The sequence below is a fragment of the Acomys minous genome, assembly GCF_964271855.1.
Source record: "Acomys minous genome assembly, chromosome: 1".
Classification (NCBI taxonomy): Eukaryota; Metazoa; Chordata; class Mammalia; order Rodentia; family Muridae; genus Acomys; species Acomys minous.
This window is the reverse complement of record NC_140483.1, coordinates 60,178,591-60,196,622: the sequence shown is the minus strand read 5'-3', so window position 1 is coordinate 60,196,622 and position 18,032 is coordinate 60,178,591. Positions and strand designations below refer to the sequence as shown.

The 18,032-nt window shown below is 42.8% G+C and overlaps 1 protein-coding gene across 4 annotated transcripts in view; it reads left to right on the top strand.

Annotated features, from left to right (window-relative positions):
• Positions 1 to 18,032, top strand: part of THSD7B (thrombospondin type 1 domain containing 7B) — an 837,579-nt gene that overhangs the window by 66,798 nt on the left and 752,749 nt on the right. The window contains exon 1 of one of the 4 annotated variants that reach the window (XM_084778452.1): positions 10,020 to 10,041. The exons of 2 other annotated variants lie outside the window; for them this stretch is intronic. The gene's annotated coding sequence lies outside the window, so the exon portion shown is untranslated. Of the gene's footprint in view, positions 1 to 10,019; positions 10,042 to 10,102; positions 10,176 to 18,032 lie in introns of those variants that run through there. One more of the 4 variants, XM_084778451.1, reaches the window with a different exon arrangement.

The window sequence follows — 18,032 nt, the reverse complement described above, 5'->3', positions numbered from 1 at the left end:
CACTTTACTCGGCCACACCTTGCACACCATGATGGACTGAACTCTCTCAGAGCAGTGGGCCAAACTAGTTCCTTCCTCCTTTTCAGTTGATTTCTTCTTCCCAGAGGATTCTGTCAAAGCAATGTGCGTGTGGCTAATACTACAGTGAGTAGGTGAGAGCCGTGAAAGGCTGCACTGGACTGGCTGTCTGAGCCACCACTGACGGAGGAAATGAAAGGTTGAGAGGGCTAGAGCAGGAAGAGAGGAAATGGACTCTCCCAGCTCCCTCTAGCCCCTCCTCCCGCTGAGGCTCAAAATAGCTGTGCTGTTGGTGTCTGAAGTCTCTAATCTGCTCTGAGTCCTCTCCTCTTTAATTGACTGTGGGATGTTGAGCAGCCCAGTCAGCTGCAAAGGAAGGACTCCGGAGAAACCTGTTGCTTTCTCTGCTCTTTTTAATAAAGCATGTCAGGTGCCAGAGTCCTTTGAAAGCTTGAAAGACTTCTTCAGGGCAGATTTCTTTTTCCTACAATTCCAGACTTCACTTCTTTGTGTCTTTTTCTCAAACATCCACTCCTCAAAGAGACCTTTCCCGATTGGATTGCCTTGCTTAAAATCAAAGCAGACAAACCCTTTGTAAATGCCCCAAACTGCTGTCTTTTAGAATTCTAAATACTGTGCTCCTTGTGTTCCTTGCCTTCCCAGTCTGTATCCCCTTGCCTCTACCTGGGTCTTGACAGAAGAGTTTTGTTTCCAGTTCTTCTCACAATGCTGGGTGGGGTGTAGGCTCCATAGGTATCCTTGAACTAATACGAAGCATCTAAGGTGGGGGGCGGGGCTGCTTTCCCCAGAGATGGCTTTCTAGCTACAAGGAGAAAGTGCTAACCTATGCAATGAGCTAACCTGAAGATCACTGTCTTAACCAAGGCGTTTAAGTCAGATGTCCCCAACAGTAGCCCTTTGCCTTCCAATGTGAGACACCAGGAAGGACAAAATATCGCTTCTGCATTATCTTGCTATAAACTCAATGCAACATCAGATAGCTCCATCCTGGGTAATGTCTCCATTACAACCAGCTGTACTCTTCAATAACACTGATCTTGCAGATGAACCAAGAACAACCCAGATTAAAACTAGTAAAAGAGACACCAAATAAAGGCAAGATGTGCCTCTGGACTAGGGGAAAAAGTGGGGTCATTATTTAGACATGATTTTTGTTTAGAAGATTTAGAAGATTATTATTTAGAAGATTTTTTAAAAATGTGGATTATTGGATATTAGATACTGAAAACTTATTAATCTCAAATTCCCAGATTTGATAAATATACTGTATCACTATGAGAAAATGACTCCTCTTATACTAAATACACTTACAATATTTAGGAGTAAATTTTTATATTTAAAATTTGTAAGTTCTTGGCACTATTTTTATATCTTTATTTCTGTTTTACATTTATACCTATGCCTATAGGTATCTGTGTTTATTTATCTAAACATACACACACACACACACACACACACACATACACACACACACACACACACACACACACAAATGGCTGGGGGAATAGGGGAAAGGCAAAGGAGCAAATGATATAAATATCACCAATAGAAAATGAAAGTGAAGAGCAAATGAAAACTGATATATGTTTTAAAATAGCAACTCTTAGAGTAGAAATGAATTGCAAGGGTATTCTCATTCTAGGAAAAGAAAAGGCTGGATGCCACCAAGAGGTGGGGGTAGTTTCCTGGAAAGAGATTTCACACAGTTCTGACAGTTTGTTTGGCTGCCTTGCAGACCAGGCCAGGGCAGAGACCGTGGTGATAGGCAGGACCACACCTTCACCAGAACTGTTTAGCTGTGCACACCTCTTGTTCTGTGTTCAAACCTCAGAGAGGAGGTATTGTACTTGCCGGGGGTCGGGGTCGGGGGGTGGTGGCGGGTCACTGGACCTCTTTATTCCTATCAATGTAACTACATTGAGTAAATCTCCATTTTGTTTTTCACTGTTATTTTTGTCACTGGCCTATTGAGGGCAGGTGGCTGAGCCTGAGGCTCCCACTCTAACAGTGTAAGAAGCATTGCTTCAGATAGCCGGCTATGACGACAGCAACGTCTCCTCTCTGTGAACGGCTGGTGTTTGCTTTGAACGTTTCCTGCTTTGGCGTCCTCAGTAGAATCTGCGTGTAGTCTGCTGTAGCTTCAAACTGCGTGACTACTCGGAGCCCCTTCCCACTGTTCTGTATACCCTACGACAAGGACATGTGCCGTGGCTCAACCTTGCTGACAAATCTCTTGCTCCAAGGCCAACTTTAGGAGGCCAGTGACTCACGGTAAGCCGAAGTCCTGGTAACTGTTCCTTGACTGCGTGATGTCTATGGAGCACACAACAAATTATACCCAATCATGACTTGCCAGGGACATAACGAGCTGTCTGGTGCCCAGGTCACGGCTCACCGTTCTTCATCTCAAGCGCCTGCGCCATACTTCATAGAGAAGCATGCTCACTCTAGACAAAGCAAAGTCACTGAGGACTAATGAGACCATTTCATGTTGGACACCGAAGAAGTCAGACTCCTTTTAGACAAAACAGAGTAACTAGGATGTGATTGGAGAAGGACAGGAGTTATAAAGCTCGGCTTGCTTTTATTATCTGAGTGGTGTGGGGGTGTGGTCACCACCACCTTCCCCCGAGCCCACTGCTGAGGAGCACAGGAACTGTGGAACTGAGACCGCATTTCCACTGAACTCTTCCATTTCTTTACCCCCTTGTGACAGTATGCTGTGGGGGGGCAGGGGGGGGGGGAAGGAGATTAAGAAAGAAAGGTTTATTCTGTCTTGCAGATCAGGGTGGGTAAGTCAAGGTATAGCAGTTTAAAATAGCTGCGTTCTGTCACAGCGACTCTCAGGAAGAGAGCACCACGAATGCATGCTGCTGCCCTGTTCTCTCTCCCACTTACACAGTCCAGGATCCCAGCCATGAATATGCGAGCCACAGCAGTTAGGTTTGTGTGTTCATAGCTCATAGCTGCGTATACATAAACAAGTAAACACATCAATACATTGCAAAAAATGTATCTAACTAAAGGAGGGACCAAATGCCAAGGCACAGCCATTTGCATATCAGATGTATCCATGGAATGTGTCGAAAGCCAGGCCTCAAGAGTCACAGAAGACATGGAGACTCTAAGGCTTTTCAAAGCACTTTGAGTTCTTCTGATATCTGAATTGGTTTGGAAAGTTAGCTAGATTTGACCTCAAATCCTAATGAAATTGTTTATTCTACGAAAACCTGTGTACTTTAGTTTCTTCTGTGGAGTAGTGTGAGAAGTCATTCTTTAAGATGTCTGGGATCCAATTAAGCATATGTTACCGGTAAGCGTCTGCTTCGCTCCCTTTTTTTAACGACACGGGTGGTATTTAGAACAATGGGCCCAAGACACATTTTCTGCTTATTTGGTTGGTTATTTAATGCGGCCGAGGTGTGTGTCATCTGTGCAAGGGACATTATCAGGCAGCAGATCGTGGAATGAAGTGATTGGTTTTTCACAGGTGAAGACAAAGAGAGTGTATAACCAAGGAGAATGAGCTTACTAAGAAAATGTGGAAATATCTCAACTGTCCTATAAAAATCGGCAATTTAAGTTCTTTTGATTTGACGAATCTTAGAGGGGAAAAAGATAAGAGCAAGGGGAGGATAACAATTGGGATGTGTTGTGAATAAATCATAATAAATGATATGAAAATAAAAAACATTTTGGTAGTTGCTTAATTTTGGCTTTATTGTCTTTTTCTTCATGACAGATGATTGTATGTGCGTGCATGTGTATGTATATGTGTATATGTGTGTGTGCTTGTGTGTGTGTATGTGTGTGTGTGTGTGCATGTGTGTGTGTGTATGTGTAGGACAGAGAAGAACCTTGGGTGTCATTTTACAGATGTCATCGAGCCTTCTGTGTATGTGTATCTCTCTCTCTCTCTCTCTCTCTCTCTCTCTCTCTCTCTCTCTCTCTCTCTCTCTCTCTTTCTCAGAGCTTCTGTCTCTCTTTCACCTGCAACTTACCAATAGGCTTGGCTGGCTGGCCAGTGAGCATCAGGCACCTATCTGTCTCCATGTCCCCGCCACAGGGATTTTAAGTGGTGTCACCACTCCTGGCAATTTTACTTGGGCCCTGGGTGTCACACTCAGGTTCCTATGCTCTTGTAGCAATCCTTTCACTGACTGAGCTGTCTCTGTAGCTAGCCCAGCACTTGATGTTAAAACAGCTGAAAACTCAACCTGCTTCCATATAAGGGACATGGGACTTTCCTCCTGGTCTTTTTGCTTTAGGAAGTCTTGTGTCTTTTGGGTGTAACCACTTTAATTATTATTTTTCATTTGAAAAAAATGTACTATTACAACATTGCTCCTTTATATTTAGAGCCAGTCCTACCTTTTACACTTCATGACCTTCCTGTTTCCTCATTATCCGCCAACAACTCCTTGTAGCCAATTGATTAGCTGGGTAAAATTTTTTTTTAAAAATTCATTTTGTTCTCCTCCTGAGTTTACTTTTCCTTTCTTCTGGGTGTCAAGTGTATTACCATGCAGTTGCTTTGGAATAGTTTTAGCCTAGGCAAATCTCTTTGTAATTTAAAATGATTATTTACTTGGTTGACTTCCTCATGTTCCCTTATATCCATTTCTCTGCCTCATCCTTGCTTAAGCCTCCACGGCCCTAGCATCTCACCTTTCACTTTGATATCATGTGTGCTCTATGACCCTCCCCAACCCTCTTCCTTAAAGCTTCTTTATTCCTCTCTCATGGGACCCCTTTGAGTTCCCAACACATCTACACACACTAACCCCCACATAAGTGCACATGTATAAAAATTAGAGGCTAAGATTCATATATAAGAGAGTAGGTAGTATTTATTTTTTTGAGCCCAGTTTACCAATTTTAATATAATATTTTCACTTCCCGTTCATTTCTTGCACATCTCATAATTTCATTTTTGCTTTCAGCTGGATAAAATGTCACTGTGTACGTACACCACATTACCACATTTTCCTTATCTCTTCATCTGTTGCTGGGCATCTAAGCCTCTTCTATTTCCTTGCTACTATAGAGCTTAACTAACTTAACAAAGAGCATCTGGGCTGGTCCCTTCTTTTGCATTGCTCCTGTTGATAGCAAGAAATTGACCCAGACAGGGAGAAAATGGGTCTGCTGAACTTTGGACCACTGCCTGGATTCTTTTTTTGGGGGGATTTATGATAAATTATTCCTACCCTGAACATGATAAGCATGCTGATAAATGTGATCCTAGCAGGTGCTGTGGCCGCCCTGTAACTTCTCACACTTCAGAGTTGTTGTAGCTCCTGTCTTCTTCAAGCATCCCTAGACAGTGGCCACTTACCTCCACTCACAGAGGGGTGGGGTAGGGGTGGGGGTGAGGGTGAGGGTGGGTGGGAACCTAGGTGCAAACAAATTCAGAAGCTTTCTGGAGGAGACAAAGGCAGTAAGTGCTGTACCCAAGACTTGAATATTCATAGTTACTTTAAGCACACATGTTCCCTCTTCTCTGTTCTGTTTTAAAAATAATCATGAAAACACTATTCTTAGGCTCTGAATGCTTGTTGTATACACGATTTTTAAATAGTATACAAGGCTGAGATGCTGTTTTCATGTATACCCACAGGATGATTTTTGTTAGGTTGGCTTGGAAGCTCAATTCTTGCCTGTCTGAACCAATAAATCCCAAAGTCATGTCTCTTTAAAGGTCCCTTCCTGGAATGTTGACAAATCATTCATGAAGCCAGGCTTCTGTATTTTGGACGTACCAAATATAATCAGTGTTTGACTGATTAAGTATGTTCCTTGCAAAATACCTTATTGAGTTTGCAAGCGCTAATACATGGCCTGCTGTCCTGGTTCTGATAGCTGAGGGTGGCTGTGGAAACTTTTAATACATGGAATGTCTTCTCTTTGCTGATAGATGCTTCTGTAAAAAATGGATAAGGTGATGAGATCAGAATCAACTGTGTTTCTTATGCAGAACCAGGGCTGGAGCTGCATGCTAAGTCCCCAGCTACGCATCTCATTAGCTTGCCTAGCAGTTGGAGATCTGCATACTGAATCAGAGAATATTTCATTACTGTGTTTTCCAAGGGAGGCTTCCTATTTGCCAAAGAACTGACAGGTTATGTGTCTCTATAACTCACCTAGTTTTACATTATGATCAATATGAAAGACTGCCTCTGATTACCTGGGGAAGCCATGAAACTGTTAAGATATATTAGGTTTCTGATTTATTTTCTGATTGACTGAATCTTGTGGAATATGGAAAAGGAAGTGCATTGAAGAGCATTCTAAATTGGTTTCTTCCCGCGCTGCTCTCATGACAGTCTTTGTCCAGTGTGTGCCCTTTTTATGTTCGCAACCATTTAAAAGAAAAGAGAAGAAACCTGTTCCCATTTTACACTGAGCAAAATATAAAGAAAAACGAGGCAGTTTTCTATGGCTGCTGTAACAGATCACCACACATTTAATGGCCTGAGATAAATTTATAATTCAATGTAGTCATCTTCCAGTTACTATATCACAGTACTAAAGATCAATAAACTTAAAAAGAAGAAAGGTTTAGCCTGGTGCATTGAGATTCCTTTCTGTGATCAGCTCAGTGCTTTGGGCAAGGCCACATGGCATGGTGGGTTCTTATGGTGGGGCAGCTTGCTTTCCTTGAGGCAGTTAAAATGGAAAGAACAGAGACACAGAAAGGGACCAGGGTCCCACAATACCCTGCAAGTGCACGCCACAGTTGCCTAAGACCTCTCACTGGTTTCTACTTCTTAAAAGTCCCACTATCTTTCAGTGTTAACGCTTGGTGGGACCAAAAGTTTAGCATGGGTGTGCTAGACTTAGACCCCATACACATATGTAGCAGATGCGCACCTTGGTCAACATGTAGGTCCCCTGACAATAGGAGGGTGGGACTAGGACTGGAAGGAGAGGAGAGAGGGGGCTGGTATCAGGCTATAAAGTGATTTAGTTAATTAATTTTAAGAGTTTAACTCATTAACCTTTGGGGAACATTCCACACTCCACACTGGTTTTTAGGAGGGTTCTTTTGTTTTGTTTTGCTTTGTTTTGTTTTGAGACAGGGTTTCTCTGTGTATCCCTGGCTGTTCTGGAACTCTCTTTGTAGACCAGGCTGGCCTTGAACTCAGAGATCTGCCTGCCTCTGCCTCCCAAGTGCTGGGATTAAAGGTATGTACCACCACACCTGGCTCCGCACTGCTTTATTAATCTTCAGATTAGAAGTGGCTGTAGGTCTCAATTACTGAGCTAACATCAAGGTATGGACAGGAATGTGGTTCTGCTAGAGAGCCTCTTCCCTATGTCCTAATGGCCATGTGCATTTTATTTTTTAATTCTTGCTTCCCTTTTTGTCCTCAAAGCCTACATGAACAGTCCAGTCCTGGGTGCTTCCATTCTTCTTGTTTTCTTTCTTCTTATCTCCTTAGTCCAAGAAGAAACATGTCTCCACTGAAAAGACTTAAATGTTCAAAATTTTCACCTCGGGCCCTTCACCTTTCCAACTTGTGCAGTGTCCTTTTTGTGATGGCTGGGGATATATTCATAGTTTCTTGGCTGTGGGGTGTGTGTGTGTGTGTGTGTGTGTGTGTGTGTGTGTGTATGCAGCTGTACATATGTGTGCTGCATGGGCCAGGGGTAGACGTTGGGTATCCTACTCAATCACTTTCCATATTAATTACTTGAGCAAGGTCTCTTACTAAAACTGGGCTAGGCTGGTGGCCAATAAGCTCCAGTGTACCTTGTCTTCCTCCTGAGCACTAGGGTGTAGGCCTGGGCAGTCATGTTGAGCTTTGTAACATGGGTTTTGGGGCTATTGACGTGGGTCATCATGACTTCAAAGAAAGAGCTCTTGTCCTCTGAGCATTTCTCACCAGCCTCAGATGAAGAGCCAGTTCTCTGGGATCAACATTGACAGAATTTGTTATTGCCTCTGATGTGAATTTGTTTTGTTCATTTGAAATAAAGTCCCAAGTGAATTGTAAGTACCTTGCAGGAGGTTGAGGCCAGTTCCTCCTTTCTGTAGAGAGAGAATGCTCAGTGCTGAGCTGTTCATTTCATCTGTTGACTTCTGTGGGGGAAAAAAAGCCTTTCTGCTCTTGAACTGGCCCAAAAATCCCAAGTGAAGGCTCTGATGTGGCCCTAAGCCTCTTCCTTTCTCCTGCTCCAAGTCCCATCATCCTTTATCACTCCTGGAAGGCATGTGGATCCAGATCCTTCTGTCCTGATGGGATCTGCTCTTAGATTCTTCACTCATGGCACCTGGGGAAGTGTATTTGTGACATCAAGTAGGTCACTGAAACACTAAGAAAGAGGTGACAGATTCGTAGATGAAACCAGATGAGCAGGAGAGAAATTTCTTCATGGAGGGTCCTTCCTCACACTCCCCTTTTTTCTTCCTTCATCGTGGACCATGCTCCTGTCTCTGCATAATTCGTTACAGTGTATTTCAGGGATATCTTTGAGTACAGCTTATAATTGGTGGATGAAAGTATATATTGATGTTGATAAGATGGTTCAGAAGACAAAGACACATGACATCAAGCCTGAGTTCAAATTCTGGAAGCCACTTTGTGGAAGAAGAGAACTGACTGCTGCAAGTTGTCCTCTGACCTCTGCCTGTATGAGTGATGACACATGTGCCTCCCCTAACATGTAACAAGTATTACAAAAAAAATTATATGCTTACAATCTCATCACTAGCTATAAAGAGAGTTTCTGGCTTTTCAATTTTTAATATTTTATTTTAATCTTAATTTTAAATATGTGTGTGAGTGTGTAGGGGGGGGGGCATACACATGAGTGCCAGGTGCTCACAGAGGCCAGAGATGTAGTTACCAAGCTGGAGCTGAAGTTACCAAGCCAGTGAGCCTTCAGATGTGGTGCTGGGAGTTGAACTCAGGCCATCTCCCCAGCCTCCCACTGACTTTTCTCTCAAAGAATGCATTAGGTGATTTTCCAGCACTTTGATGAAATGCCCGAGAAAAACAACTTAATGAAGGAAGAGTTGAATTCTCCTCACAGTTCAAAGATACAGTCTACCAAGGTGGAGAAGGAAGGCATGGTGGCAGAAGTGTGAGGCAGCTGGTCCCCTTGCCGTGGCAGTCCAGATGCAGAGAGATGAATGCTGGTGTACAGCTAGCTTTCTCTTTTCTAAGCCAAGACCTCAGCCTAGCCACGCTCAGGCTCAGTCTTCTTACCTCAGTAGCCCACTCAAGAAGTTCCCTCACAGAAGTGCCTAGAGCTTTGTCTATTAGGATGCTATATCTTGTCAAGCTGACAATCAATATTAACCTTCAAAAAAAAAGATGATGTGATGACAAATTGACATAAGCAGAGAAAAATGTAGGAAAAGAAAACATGTTATTGGTGTAACATGCATTGTTCTATGATGAGCAATTAGTTTTGATACCTCAGGGTAACAATGGCAAAAAAAAAAAAAAAAAAAAAAAAAAAAAGCAACATAGGAAGCCACTGCAGCAATGGTAAGATAGCATCACCCTTTATTGACATTTCTGAACTTGTGTTTCTAGAGAGCTGTTGTTGACTTGGAAAGATACATAACATCCAGGTGTTTTGGAGATTCATGTCTGTGATGTTCTCATATCCAGACTTATGGTTGTCATCTTCCAGAGATAATAACAAGTAGATATCCTGACCCCATTGGGACAAACAGACAGCAGGAAGGATGTGCGGCCTGTGGCAGCAAGCAGAGACTAAAGCTCAGTTGTTGAGGCCAGGGTAACAATCCGTCTATACACCAGAGGATGAAAGCAAAGTCTTGTTTCATGGAAGAATAACTCAGTGTCCCTCTGGCGGCCCGCCTCTGTGGCCAAAGTATTCCTTATTCCTATTCTTTATTGGAGGTTGGTTGTGGGATGACCAGTAAGGAGACACCTCTGGGCTTCAGGCACTGGGCTGAACCCAAAGCAGAGCCTCCCAGTGCCCTGGTGTGCTGCGGGGCTCTCTGTTTAGAGGAAAGTACAGGTAAATTTGATTCCTTTTTTTTTTAAGACAAGGTTTTTCTGTATAGCCTTGGCTGTCCTGGACTCTTTGTAGACCAGGCTGGCCTCTGACTTCCTGGATGATGGGATTTAAGGCGTGGCCACCACTCCTAGCTGGTAAAGTTGATTCTTTGTCAAAAGACTATTTAGAGAGAGAGAGAATTAGTGAGAGGGAATTAGAGGATGGAATAGGGGCTAAAGAAGGAAGAAAGGAGAGAAAAGGGGAGGAAAGAGGGAGAGAGATACACACACCACACGAAGAGAAAGAATGGAGTAGGGAGAGGGGGGAGATATAGAGAAAAAGGAAGGCTGAGGAAAGAAGAGATGACGGAAAGAGAGAGGGCAAGAGACAGAAGAGAGAGGCCGAGAGATACAAGGGAACTGATGGAGGGAAAGAGATATGGAAAAGGGAAGAAAAGAGCAACGGAGAGAGACAGAGAGGGGGAGATGGAAAAGGAGAAAAGAGATGGAAGAAGAGAAAAGAGAGGGAGAGGAGAAAGATAAAAGGAAATAGTTAATTATATATTTTGTATTATTTCAGAATACAAAGATTGACTAACCCAGTTACTTTTTTTTTTAATTATTGAGGGACAGTTTATAATAAGTGGTGTGTGTGTGTGTGTGCGTGTGCACACGTGAGTGTGGGTGAATCATGTGTGATGCATCTATAGATATAATGCAAGTGCTGAAAAATGCCAACAGGGGCTGCTGGCATGCTGAACTATGTTGTCTTCCTTTCTAACTACTGAGGCCTCCAAAATTTTTCATGTCTTGAAAGTAGTTCCTCTCTTAGTTAATCTCATCTTGTGCCCCAAGCAGCTGTTTTGGTGTCACCCTCTCATTCAATGGTGAGACAAGTCACTGGTCTTCTGACGGGAAGCAGGGGGATTCCCCTTGACAACTCTTTCCTGCTTTGGCCCACGCCCACTACCCCAGCAGACATGGGCATCTTTCCTCCCACATCTTCACAGCACCTTCTTCCTCCAGCATACCTTTCCCGCCAGGTATGTGAGGCTGTGTCTGGGGCATCACCCCGTAACCACTATTGCCTTGTCCTTTCTCCATCTCTGCTCATTCGCATCTGAAGGTGCTTGTGCGCGATAATGTGGCTTGTGAGCTCTGACTACTCAGGCCTATCTTCCATGCCTCGTTGCTTAAAGGCTAGCTACACAGACATGTTCCAGGGCATCCGTTTGTCACAAACCTTTGTAATGCAGTGCACTTACATCACAGTAAGCTTGACCCTGTTCTACTTGGCTGACCCAAGTCCTTTAGTCCTTGGGTTTTTATTATGAGTGTCACTGATACAATACTCCCTACGAGTTTCCTTAGAAAGTCCCTCCCCATATATCCTCTAACTAACATCCTGGGCCTTCTTATTAATGTAGACTCCAGGAGAACAGGGACAGTTTTTGTGGTTGCTTATTTGTTTGCACCTGACCCGTGCTATGCACTTAGAACATCTGCGTCACTCTCCTTTCTCATTCTCCTCCCTCAGGGTGATCTAGCCTGTATCACTTGAGGGTGGGCTTTCTTTCTTGCTTTGTTTCAGAGTGCTCTCACTAGATAGTCAAGTTCTGTCATGATAGACTTTCTGTTCTGTGAAGACAGAGATTATCTTACCCTGTAAAACAGCCCCACAGCATTGCCGTAGCACACCTAAGCATATGTCGGGGCAGTAAATCAAGATGCAGAAAACAGGCCACCTTTGATTACACGCATGTGAAGGTTCAACCGTGATGTTTTGCACACGGCACTTCTCTCTTGCCTGGACCCTCTGCTTGCCGCAGCTCTGGAGCTGGTTAAAGTAAGTGAGAGGTGTAGGGAGCAACCCCATTTGTACTCTTTCTCTAAGAAACAGGAGCTTATGTACCCAGAGAGAACAAAGGCTTCAACTCCTCATGTTTCAGATCAGGAAATGGGACCCAGAGAGGAGAAACACTCACCTTACAGGAGGCAGATGTGAGGTAGCTTGTATCTGGTTGCATAACTAATTAGAAAGCACGCTGTGACCATAACACTTGTCCCCTGACTCCAGGCCTACTGTTCTTCGTTGGGCTGTCACATTTAAATTTAGAAAATAAAGATGAAGCTCTCATTAATACAAAGAGTGGCACATGCTGGGAATTGAAATTAACAGGGACAGGGAGAGCCCCTAAGGTGCTGGGGTGGGGGCTGGGGGGGGGAGATATGGGTATGTAGAAGGCAGAAGTAACAGGGTCTTGTATTGACAAAAACCCTAACCTGCAGCTTACTTTTGTCTGAGATATATAAATCGTATCCATTTTATTCATGCTTTCCTCCTTTGCTCTGCAACTGTATAATAGTTAGACATTAAAATACCTTTTTAGCAGTATCCTGTTCACTTCTTTTCTTTCGTCTCTTTAATATTTTTATTTTTGAGGTTCCAACTTGTAATGCCAAGGCACATCATAAGCTATAGGTGCGAGCAGCTGTGCGTGCAGCTTGGTTCATATCTGCATATGAACAATATCAGGTTGCTTTTTCTCATATCCCTCTCCTCCTGTTTTAGGCACCAGATGTCAGTTTCTTTGTGCATCTGTGGAACCTCGCATGTGCATGGACACACACACACACACACACACACACACACACACACACACACACAAACACACATACACACACAGGCACGCGCACCCCTGCAAGCTCATAAGCAATGACAGAGCTGCAGAGAAACACTGACATATGGTACCTGCAAAGCCAGAGTCTCAGTAGCAGATCTGTAAGCAAGGGTACAGCTGTTTGGCATTTGACAAATGAGATTTTTTTTTTTGGTGCAAAACTGTTTTAGTACATTAAGTTAAAGGATGGAAAATTAGCTGCATACCACAATGAACATTTCTTCCACTAAAAGGAATAAAATGAAAAACGCAACCAAACAAGTAACTCAGGCTCCTGGTGGTCAGAATGTTTTTTCCAAGGACTCAGGTCTGATTTTTATTGCCTCTTGGGGGGTCTGTTTTCTGCCTTCATGCCTCACCTCATATAGATACTGCTTTAAGGTGCTTTGAGCTGTGTTAACCTTAGAGTAGGTAGAAAGAGAGTTTCAATAGGACACTGTAATGCTTTTCTTCTTCTCCATATTGACTTTTGTTGTAAATGCAAAATTTCATCTTTTCCTTTAAGCCCTTTCCTCCCACTTTCTGGACACTTTCTCCCCTCTAAGCACCTTTATTTAGATATTTTCAGCGGATAATGGCTTGTTTTTAAATATGCATAATTGCCTATTTTATTCTCATTCAGCTTAGTTCTCTGTACAATTTGGTACCTGGCTCACCCTACATGGAACAGCTCTCCCTTTTAATGAACGATATTCCTTGCTCTGCCTCAATTATTAAATCCCTTGACACAGGGAATTAAATCCCATGGTAAGCCAACCATAAACACCTTTTGATTCCCTTCAGACTTTTTTTTCTTTTTCCAGAAATGTAGAGTCCCACTGCCTGGCAGGAATGACATCTATGGGCTGATTATAAGTACATAAGGACTCTCAGATGGTACCTGCTATCAGTGATGCTCTTTGGCATTCATGTCTCAATCCGCTAGAGCTGAGCTGCACTTTCCAGCTTGCCTTTCTTGGGTGGTGCTCTGGGCTGGGGGCCGCTGGGATATTGTCTCTTAGTGGATCGGATTTCGTTTCCTTTTCATCAACAACAACTCCTAATGATATGCCTATTAGTATTTTCTCATTAAGGAGAAGTAAGCATGATGGCTAAAGATTAAAAATAATGTAATAGTGAGCAATCAATGCTTATCATTTTCCCCCCCGGCATTCATTTCACCCTCCCATCCCCTTCATCCTTGAAAGCAGGGAGATGCTTACAGTCTCAGATTTTGGGTGGGAACTCTACAGCAGTAATGGATCAGGCAGAAGCGTGTGGCCGATGCATGGCCGAGATGGGGCAGCTAGTCCACTCCTCCGGGTTTCGGCCCTTCGGGCTTTCCATCACACCTGTGATCCTGGCCAAGTTGCTACCTTGTAAGTAGATGCTGGAGCTGTGCGTCAAGAGACCTTTGCTGAAGATCATGTCTCTCTGTCCGTTAGCTCAGACGTTCCTAGGAAAAACTCTGGACATTAGCTAGAAGTGACCCCGGCAAATGCTGGGGCACCATAAAGAAATGCCCATAAGAGTCAGATGGTTAAGAAACTTCAGGGAAGTCCTTTCACTCCAGCCATACCATCTCTGCTTTCCATCCCAGCACACGTATAGAAGAAGCTCTTGCTTCCCTCAAGCCCAGGACGGTGCTTCTGTCCAGGCCTTTTCTAAGTTGTTCAGGAGACTGGGACCTCCCCCTTCTAGAAAGTTTCCATGATAACTATATTCTCTGTGAAGAAGTAATCCAAATGTTAGCTTAGTTTCCTTGAAAATACTTCAGCACCTCAAATGGATTTAAGTTCCTTTGAAGACAGAACCCTACTTGTATTTCCTTAGCTTACCCACAGTAGGCTCAATAAATACTGGTTAAAACATATACTAGTCAGGACTGTACAGGGAGGAACAGGAAGCCAATACTAGTGAATAGGGTCCTTCAACCAACAGGAAACAAGTTCTATAGATGTCTGTACAGTCATAGGGGCCGGCAGGCTGAGTAATTGGGGGATTATCATGGGAAATTGGTTCAATGTGAAGTCTGATCATCATCAGACCTGCAAACTAGAGCAACAAGAGAGCTGAAGGCAGAGCTGAGTCAAGCCTTCGGTCCTGAATGCTAGGGACTGAGCTAGGTATGTATCCAATCTGAGGGCAGGAACCCCATGTTTTAGCTCCTGTACTCAAGGATACAGGACAGACTTTTTTCCTCTTCCTTTTGTTCCATTCAGGAGCTCAGCTGATTACACACCCACAGTGCAGAGGCTTGTCTACTACTCTTTTTGCACAAATGCTATGCTCATAAGAAACTAGACTTCAGACATGCTCAGAAACCGAGTTTAACCTGGCCATGTGCCCAGTAAGGCTAACAAGAAGTATCAACCATCACCAGACAGTCACAAGACAGTGTTGTTTCCAGTATCCCTAATCAAATTGCTATTGGATAGCCCAGACACCAGAGAACCTTTCAAACACATGGCTGTTGTTTGTTTTGTATCTGGCAATTAATGGATCTGTGTAGTCTTTCCGATTTACCTTTGAGAAACTGAAACCTGGGACTCCATTACATAACTTTTTCAGAGCTCCCCAGCACAGCAGATGCAGAAGGCTCTCTTTCCTCTACCACACTGCGTCTGGAAGCCCGACAGGTATTATTCCCATGGGTGTGACATTAGTATTGGTTCTCCTCGATTCCACCTGGAAATATTGATATAGATAATGCACTGTGGGTAGATTGTTTGTCTTACAACATCGTATTTAATGATATTCATGATGGATAATAACCATAGTGGTCAAAATCAGTGCTCTAAGAAGTTTAATAGGAACAGACACTTGTGTGCATAGGTCTTGATTATTTTCTAGGAGCCTCTTTTTCAATTAGCTGTTTGGTACTTTTAATGACCTATCTTGTTCCTTTTCGGATTTAAGATGATAATTAGAGCTAATCTCAGCTGGTTGAACTATGAAAGGTCAAGTGTGGCCCTCATAATTTAAAGAGTTTGTAAAGAATGTATTTAAAAAATATCCCCCTTTGCAACTTTTACTTTTGGGTATTCAAAGTCATATGTTGGAGTGTGAAAACTGCTGACTTAAGGCTTTGTCTTCAGAAGGAGTCATTTTATTCTGTGGAAAATGCAGGTTAAGTGGAATCATGTAGTATTTTATTTTGTATCATAAGTCTACTTGCTAGCTTCTTATGAAGGTAAAAAATTGAAGGGATTTGAGATCAGATGGGAGAAAGTTTACTGAAATGTGAGAAACCATTTCAACTCACAAAAATTATAAAATTTACTTATACTAAAAAAATTAAGTTCACTTAATGTTCATTTGCCTAAAATGTGTGCCACGAGCTGGAGATGATCATATTCAGTGAAGTAAATCAGTTACACAAAGATAGATAGGTTTTTCTCTCATTTATTGTTCTTAGATTTAATATAAATATATAAAATCACACACATACTACACACTCATGCAATGTCATAAAAGTATAATTCAAAACTGCATAGAAGGAAAAGGCATATTACAAATAGTGAGGGTCATTAAATGGACAACAGGGATGTACAACATACACATATACAAAAGCTTACAAATAAATGAAAAAATAACTGCCATATTTTTTTGAAATTTATTCCTCTGTTTTTGGCACCCCTTAGTTTATGAATAACTCCTATCAGAACATTTCCTGCCCAGTTGTTCCCATGACTGAAATGAAGCTAGTAGAGAACACAGAAATTGTTAAAATAATGTAACATTTACCTATTGGCTACTGTAACATGTACCTACTGGCTAATAAATATCACTACCTTGATCTGGGCACACGCAGTAAGTTAGAAGCTGCCAAGCATCCTGCTCAGGAAGTAGTTGGCTGTTGCCAGTGAAGTGTTTAGAACATCAACCTGGCTGTTCCTGCAAATGCTGACTAGCACGTGGTGGATGATGGCTTTTTCTTTGCTGCCTACAAAACTGAGGGTCTTCTGCAATGTTCTCTGACAGACACACCAATTCCAAAATAGTAGTGAGTTCTTTCAAGTTGTAGATACTATGATTTTTTTCTTCCCATTTCTTGGATAGTGGAGATGGCTCAGTCAGAAAAGATAGGGACCTGGTTACCATGATATCTAGGAGCCACGTGAAAAGGTGATGTGATAGGATGTGTTTGTAATCCCAGCCTTGGAGGCAAAGATGGAAGGATTTCTGGAGCTTGCAGCTAGTCAGTCTCTCCCAGTTGGTGTTTATTTTTCCTCTCCTATTGATAGGACCTGTCTCAAACAAAACAAAAACAGTCAAACAAGCAAAGCCTATGAAGCCCATGAAGAGGAAGACCCAAGGTTGATCACATGCAAACACAGACGTGTACACAGATACACAAACACACACATCCACCCACATACATGCACACACACATACATATATGTAACACCTTTTAAAAATTCCCTCCTAATGCTTTCCAATCATCCAACACTTGGTAGGAGAGAAAGGAGGTTGGTGGGGAGAGGCGGTGGTGTTCTCATTACTACTTCCAGCTTATTAGGCTCATTGGGTTCTTTGGGCAAGTACCAACTTCAGTGGTCAGGATCTCCAGCAGCCCAGCTAACCAGGAAACAGCACATGCACCAGCAGTCTTCGTCCTCCTCCAAGCATTCCCTAGAAGCCAACTCTTCTTCTTCTTCTTCTTCTTCTTCTTCTTCTTCTTCTTCTTCTTCTTCTTCTTCTTCTTCTTCTTCTTCTTCCTCCTCCTCCTCCTCCTCCTCCTCCTCCTCCTCCTCCTCCTTCTTCTTTCTTCACCCCCCCCCAGCTCTGATATTTGTATCCTTTCCAACTTCTAAGAATCCAACTAACTGCAGCTGGCATAGACCACTCCCCTCTCTGAGCCGAGAGAGGCAGTTTTTAGCTGTGTATAAACTGAGGTAGCCCCATGTCCCACACTTGGGGTTAAAACAATAACATATTTACATAACATAAATGAGATTTTAAAGAACCCAAACTTCCACTACACACACACACACACACACACACACACACACACACACACAATATATATATATACACATGCACACATACACACTATACACACATATCATAAGCATGCACACACATATGCACATATACATATCCAGACACATGCACACGTTTGTGTGTGCACACATGAACATATATGTACACACAATACACTCACATACATGCATGTACACACATACATGTGCACACACACATATACTCACATACATGCATGCACACACATACATGTGCACACACATATACTCACTATACACACATATACACACACACTCACTGCGCACACACATACACACAAACAAACATATACACACACACACACAAACTCCCATCCCTCTGGGCAAAA